The sequence below is a fragment of the Bemisia tabaci genome, chromosome 6, assembly GCF_918797505.1.
Source record: "Bemisia tabaci chromosome 6, PGI_BMITA_v3".
Taxonomy (NCBI): Eukaryota; Metazoa; Arthropoda; class Insecta; order Hemiptera; family Aleyrodidae; genus Bemisia; species Bemisia tabaci.
Genome location: NC_092798.1, coordinates 32266279 through 32273808, shown reverse-complemented (window position 1 = coordinate 32273808; position 7530 = coordinate 32266279).

Genomic DNA, 7530 nt, shown 5'->3' with positions numbered 1-7530 from the left:
TTTTTTTTATATATACAGAAAAAAATCATTTTAAACTTAAAAGGTTTTTAGTACCTGAAGTGAACTAGTGAATCAGTTCTGACTCGGGTAAAATTTTACCTTTGATGAAAGAAAAGGAAAATAGAAGGGATGAAAACATATTAAAAATTCAGCTTATTGCACACAAAGAAAAAATATAAATCGGAAATTAGATGGGGAAAAAGTTTTGGCAAAAGATAGCCTATCCTAGGGGCCGACGCAAGCTTATCTAGGCCTCGAGCAAAATCTCAATCAACAAAATTATTTTACTTTCGCCGGCAGATTGGTAATACAAATGGAAACTTTTGTGCTTCTGGGAGGCTCTACCGGGCCCCGGGGCTGGAGTCCCCACAACCCCCCCCCCCCATGTGGAGGCCCTGCTCGACGCCCCCCCCCCCCTTTCACAAATATACTAGAGAGTTTTCTCACGGGAACTGGGGTCTTACATTCGCCGTTTCTTTAATAAAGTATGCTGAAAATATCCGGCAAGTTCCTTGAGAGTGACTCCGCAATACTGCCGTGCTAAGGAAGAACGCCGTATGAACCGTCAGACGTTGCCATATTCCCTTCAGTAGGATACGAATTTACAGGGAAGATTATGAATGCTTTTCCGAGAAATTTTCACACAATTTTGTTCGCAATTCAATCTAAAATAGCTGAAACTTCCAGGAAAAAATATCCATATATAACTTTTTTCTAAAATGAGTGTTTTATCCTGGGAAATTTTGCAACTCCCGAGTGTTCATACGGTGTTCTTCCTTAACATGGCAAAAGAGTCAACTGAAATCGCAGTGATCACAAGACCAAGAACTACATTTATACAATTCTTTACCTCTCATGTCATCATTGAAGCAGGTCACGTAAATCAGGTTTTTTGCAATGTTTTTCTCACATATTGTGATCCTGCTATCATATCTCACAGAGATAACTGCAATTTTAGATTATTTATTCACCCAAATGTCAAAGTTCTAAGTTAAAAATCTGATTGCAAAGTACCATTATTTTTAAATGCTTGATATGAAATAATAGTCATCTAAAAAACGAGCGAGCACGAAAGTTTAGTGAATATGTTTATGAAGGTTGTAGAAAGTCGCAAATTCTAAATGAAAGAAAACTATAGAAGATACATACTCTTGATTTTTGTCAACGCCTCATTTAGAATTTTATGCAAGGTTATTTAAGCCGGTCTTCCATGGATTCTTCGTCATTGATTCGCCTTTTATTAATCCGATCTGCTGGTGCTCCAATCCGATGACTCTGAAGGAATCAGTATCTAAAGAATAATTTTTCTCGAGACTTTCGATTTTGCCTACCCAGGTTCTTAACTGACCATAGGGTGAATACCGCACTTAAAAATCGAAAGTATTTGTCGAAAAGGAGGAAAAATAAAAAAAAACTGCCCGTTAAAGTGGTTCGACCGGAACTATACAAATAATGCTCAGGTATCCACTTTTTCCGATTTCAAAGGCTGGCAAATTTTGAATTCATTGAAACAATCAAAATATTTTTCGGAGCATTGACAGTGACGTAACGAAAAATCAGTGACAGTTAACTTAATCGGCACATTAGACCACGCTGAAATTAAGTTAAGATGCAAGACGAACAGGCTAAGTACGCCCAGTGGCCCAGTCAGTGTCGCATGCAACGAACACTGAACCAATATCAACACAACACCTGGATGCAACTATTCGGCCTCTACGGACGTCCGTGTTGCATACGCCGTGACGCATACGTCCGTGTGTAGGACGTACGTGTTGTTGAATTGAAGGCGTTTTGATTCTCCAGCTACTTACCACTTGAACTGCGACACAGCGCGCGGAAAAGTTAAACGTTACGTGTCGCAATACTTACATCCTACACTTGACTGCATGTGTTCGAATCAAAGAGATGCCTCTTTAGTGTAAAAAACGAAAACGGAAGGCGCTCCACAATTTTGGATCCTCGCAGTGCAGCCCACCGCGAGTGAGGTGGTGAGTGCCTGAAAAGTCCAAACAGCCAAAAGCGCCTTCCATTCTTCGTTGTTACTAAATAGATATCTCTTTTGACACGAACACATGCAGTCAGGCGTAGAATGTGAGTATCGCGACATGCAACGTTTGCCCGCGTAGTGTCGTGCAGTTCAAGCTAGCGGTCAGTAGCTGGAGAATCAAAACGCCTTCAATTCTGGTGTATGCAACACGGGCAACCGTAGAGGCCGAATAGTTGCATCCAGGTGTTATGATGATATTCGTTCAGCGTTCGTTGCATGATACTAACTGGGCGTACTTTGCTGTTCGTCTTGCATCTTAACTTAATTTCAGCCTGGTCTAATGTGACGATTAAGTAAACTATCGCTGATTTTTTGTTACGACATTGTCAATGTTCCAAAAAATATTTTGATTGTTTCATGAACGAATTCAAAATTCGCCAGCCCTTGAAACCGGAAAAAATTTGGATATCTGAGCATGATTTGTCCAATTTCCGTCAAAACCACTTTCAGGAGTCGTTCTTTGCTTGGCTTATTCCTCCTCGTGGTGATGAAATTAACGATCACTGATTTTTTGTTGCGACATAGACAGTGTTCTGAAAAATATTTTGATTTTTTCAATAAATTTATTCATTACCAATCGTTAAAATCGTTTACTCTCAAAAAATGTAGCTACCTAAGCATGATCTGTGGAGTTTCCACTAACCGACTATACCGAGTGGTCCTCTGTTTGATGGCTGTGAAGTTAGCTCCCAGACTTTTAAAATTTTCAATTTTCTCTTTTGCTCATCATTGCTCATCATTTGCTCACCTCGAAAATCGCTTTCATTTTTTTTTGCTGAGGTATGTATCCCCCAAAAATCGAACTTGAACTTTCAGAGAGGTCATTGACCTTAGCAACCCCACTTTGTCCGATTGACCTGAAAATGGTCTCAAACGACGCAGAATCATTTGCTCACCGTTGCTCAGCCCTTAGTTTTCGTATCTCCATTGCGGTGTTTCAAAATTTCCGTTCGAATTTCATCTCTTCCATGAGAAACAATCTAAATTTACGACTTTAAATTTTGAACCAAAACTTCTGCTATCGAATACGAAAAATCATGGAGAATTTGAGTTTTATGTTGACCAGCTTCACAAAAGAAAAATAGAATTTCTAAGGAAGTCTGCAACGTCGCAAATGGAGAAACGTCGTCTCTCATTTTGCCCAAAAATATATATGTATACAATTGAAGGCATTATGACTTTCCTCTCTCAACTTATATTCGTCTGTAACGATAAACAATGGGACGCGTTTGCTACGGCGCCTTGATACAACTATACAACCTCGACGGATGTCCGTATTGCGTTCAAAAAATTGAAGGCGTTTTGAGTCCCTACTCGTAGTACTAGTACCTGTAGTTGATTCGATCGACAGACGCCTTGGTCGGCGGTGACGGGGACTTGATGCAACTATTTAAACTTGATGGATGTCCGTATCGCACCGACTGAAGTGCGAAACCACGTATCTCCATTGCGGTGTTTCAAAATTTCCGTTCGAATTTCATCTCTTCCATGAGAAACGATCCAAATTTACGACTTTAAATTTTGAACCAAATCTTCTGCTATCGTATATGAAAAATCATGGAGAATTTTAGTTCTATGTATGGGGAAGTGGGGGGGGGGGTGAGCAACGGAAACTAAGGGCTGAGCAAAGGCGAACATTTGATCCTGCGTCGTTTGACACCAATTTCAGCTCAATCGGACAAAGTGGGGGTGCTGCCTTTGATGTCCCCCAAAATTCCGCCTTCATTTTGGGGGGGGAAGGGGGAGGTGAGCAACGAAAACTAAGGGCTGAGCAAAGGTGAGCAAATGAATCTGCGTCGTTTGAGACCATTTTCAGGTCAATCGGACAAAGTGGGGGTGCTAAGATGAATGACCTCTCTGAAAGTTCAAGTTCGATTTTTGGGGGGTACATGCCTGAGCAAAAAAAATGAAAGCGATTTTCGAGGTGAGCAAATGATGAGCAATGATGAGCAAAAGAGTAAATTTAAAATTTTAAAAGTCGGGGTGCTAACTTCACGGACATCTCTGTTTGGATAATTAGAAGACTCTGTAGAAAAAACAAGAAGGAATAAGACAAATAATTTTAACTAAAATTTTAAACTGTTGGAGATGTGCAACAACGAGCTAGTTGCGCTGGTCTCAGAATCGCGTTTTGGTGCTTTATTCTTGCAGATCAACTAAAAATAATAAGATATGTCCAAACAGCAACTTCTACGTTGAATACTAACCGACATATCGCGCCTTGAAAAACTCGATTTATGACGTCATCTACCGCGGGAGTAGGCACCATGTTATGCACTACCACCTTAAAATTTAAGAGACGAAATCAACATGAAAATTCGCAGTATTAGGACAATTTTCAAGTTCGACCTCTCCTATTGACTTGATCCACTGTGCGGTAGTGTAGCGATTTCTAAGCATCGTTGAGGCGCCTTCATCTCTGAGGCAAGCAAACTCATTTGCTTTAACTTACTTATTCGCTGCCATAATCATGGATAGCAATTTGCAGATGAATGTGACGAGCTCCAGCACCTGAGTTTTGTGTCGTTCAGCTATATAAACTTCAACGTATCAAAACTTGTGGGGGGGGGACGCTTTCCTTGCGGGGTACTTAAGATTTAGTTAAAGCTTCAAATTAGGGAACATTTTTAAAAGGAGGGGAACACGGACTTCTGAGATACCCTGTGCGAGTTTTTCGCTGGCGAAACTCTAGTAGACTAGTAAAGTCTGGTAAATATTTTTGTGAAAATTATACGGGGTTATCCAAAAGTCACTGACCACCCCTGTAACTTTTTTCCAAATTGAGATAGAAGTTCGAAACTTTGGCAATGTTCCTCGGTCTGAAGTAGCAACTTTTTGATCCCCCAAAATTTTGGGGCGGGGGCTAACTTTTTTTTTCAAATGGCAATCCCCCTTTGTGATATCTCATTCGAAAGATAATAAAAACAGAAAGATTTTGGCACAAACCGCATGTCAAAATGTTGATTTTTGACAAAATGGCAGCCGGTCAAAGTTCAAAATGGCGGAAATCTGCAATGACATCTCCGATGTTTATTGACGGATTGGCGTTAAACTCGGAATCCCAGGGTTTTTCGAGACGAGAAAAACGATTCTGGCAATGGTTTTCCAGAAAAGTCAGTCCTTTTCAAAATGGTGGCGGTCAAAATAACGGCCTGTGGGAAATGGGAAGCGGGAAGTGGATATGTAGGCTTCTTATCTTTGGATTTGCATGAAACTCGGTATCTGGGGGTATTTCGGCACGAGAAGAACGAATCTTCCATCGGATATCTGAATTTCCGACAAATTTCAAAATGGCGGCGTAAAAATGGCGGGATATCAGTTTTACGGCTGTTTACCGATGGATTTGCATGAAATTCGATATCGATTATTTAGTATTTCAAGAATCTAAGAAAAGATTCCTTTTTATCGAGCCAACCATGTAGACCGTGGGCCAGCAAGGGGTAACCCTCCCCCCCCCCCCCCCCGTGGGAATTTTGAAGATGGTGATTTTCTTGAAGCTCTCAACTAGTAGAATAAGATTTTCCTTGTCTACGCGAATTTTATCGTGGTGGGGGGGAGTAGGCCCCCCCTAAACCCCCCAAAATTGCTCAGAATTCCGACTTTTCCGCGAATTTTCCCACTTTTACCCGAAAAGGCTTGATTTTAGGGCAAAACTCCACATAACCATTCTGAAAGCTCGTGAAATTCTGGTCTAGAAAAGTGTTAAGTGACTTTGACCAGGACCCGCGGTCCCCCAAAATGGGGGGCTTAAAATGTCAAAATATCTCAAATTTCCGCGAAAATGACCGTTTCGCCGCGATTTCTCGCCAATAACGCGAAGAAGGTTGGTATTATCGTAAAATTGTTTACCCCTATAATAACAGAGCATTAGTTTTTCATTCTAAGGGCGGCCTAACCCCTCGTGGGGGGGAGGGGGGCCCCCCAGCAGTACCCACCCTATAAAAACCGTCAAGATTGGCCGCTTCCTTGAAGTAGCGTTATGCGCAAAAATGGGCGGCAAAATGAAAACAAGTAGCGTTTGTTCTGAGAGAACATCAATGTGGATTCTTGTGGGGGGTGACAGGGGGAGGGAGGTACATCCTCCTCCCTCCCCCTCCCCCTCCCCCCAAAAAATAATCACGAAAAACGTTAATTAAACGCGAAAATTCCACTTTATAAGACGATTTCAGGCTTGTCATTGACACGCTTACACTAACATAATCTAACGAGGGGGGGGTGAGGGGAGAGGGTTTTACCCTCCCTCCTCCTCTTCCACCCCCTCCCCCTCCCCCCAAATAAATAATCACGAAAGAATTTAAATAAACGCGAAAATTCCATACTCTAAAAGGCGACTTTCAGGGCGAGTCATTGTCACGCTCACACTAATATAATTTAATGAGGGGAGGGGGGGGGATGTTAGACATCTTAGCCTCCCCAGCCAACATTAAAAAAGGGTGGGGGATCGGTAATTTATAAACGTTACTTACTTAATAATAGGAGGGACGAGGAAACCTAGCTGCAGTAGGAGAATTTTAAGATCTGAAGGGATACGTAATTAAATCAGGGAAAGTAGAGATACTATTTTATTTTTTGGAAATGACTGAAACTGAGGGAGTTTATTCATAATTGACGGAAATGTACATACTTAAGCTTATGTCAACATTTTTGAAACGTTTGGAGAATAAGCTCAAAGTGTATTGGATCGTTTGCCAAAGTATTCAATCATTCATTTGGTCACAGACAGATACTGCAGTGAACTCTGATTGACGAATAGTTATCAAGATAGTTCGACTCGGAAAGAAGCAAAATTATTTGAATGTTTGCTTCTTATTGGTTTGATTTTTATTGAGTTTGTAAGATGAAGTCAACTTTCACACCGTCAGCGGAGGTAAACTGGCTAGACCCATCTCCATGCCTTTAATATACTTTTCCCAGTGAGTATATTGGTGTGCTTATTTCTTTCGGTCGTTCCATTCAGTTAAGAATAGATCGATAAGTTGGTTCTTGTTTTTACACTTGTCTAAATTACTTTTCAAACTACGGGGTAATTTGGTTGGGGGTCCGTTAGTGAAAAAGTATCCCTTAATCCCCCCCCCCCCATAATCGCTGAATATTTTTGATAAATTTATCACTGCAGTTTCTGTCTGTGACCAAATGAATGATTGAATACTTTGGCAAACGATATCCAATACACTTTGAGCTTATTCTCCAAACGTTTCAAAAATGTTGACATAAGCTTAAGTATACATTTCCGTCAATTATGAATAAACTCCCTCAGTTTCAGTCATTTCCAAAAAATAAAATAGTATCTCTACTTTCCCTGATTTAATTACGTATCCCTTCAGATCTTAAAATTCTCCTACTGCAGCTAGGTTTCCTCGTCCCTCCTATTATTAAGTAAGTAACGTTTATAAATTACCGCTCCCCCACCCTTTTTTAATGTTGGCTGGGGAGGCTAAGATGTCTAACATCCCCCCCCCTCCCCTCATTAAATTATATTAGTG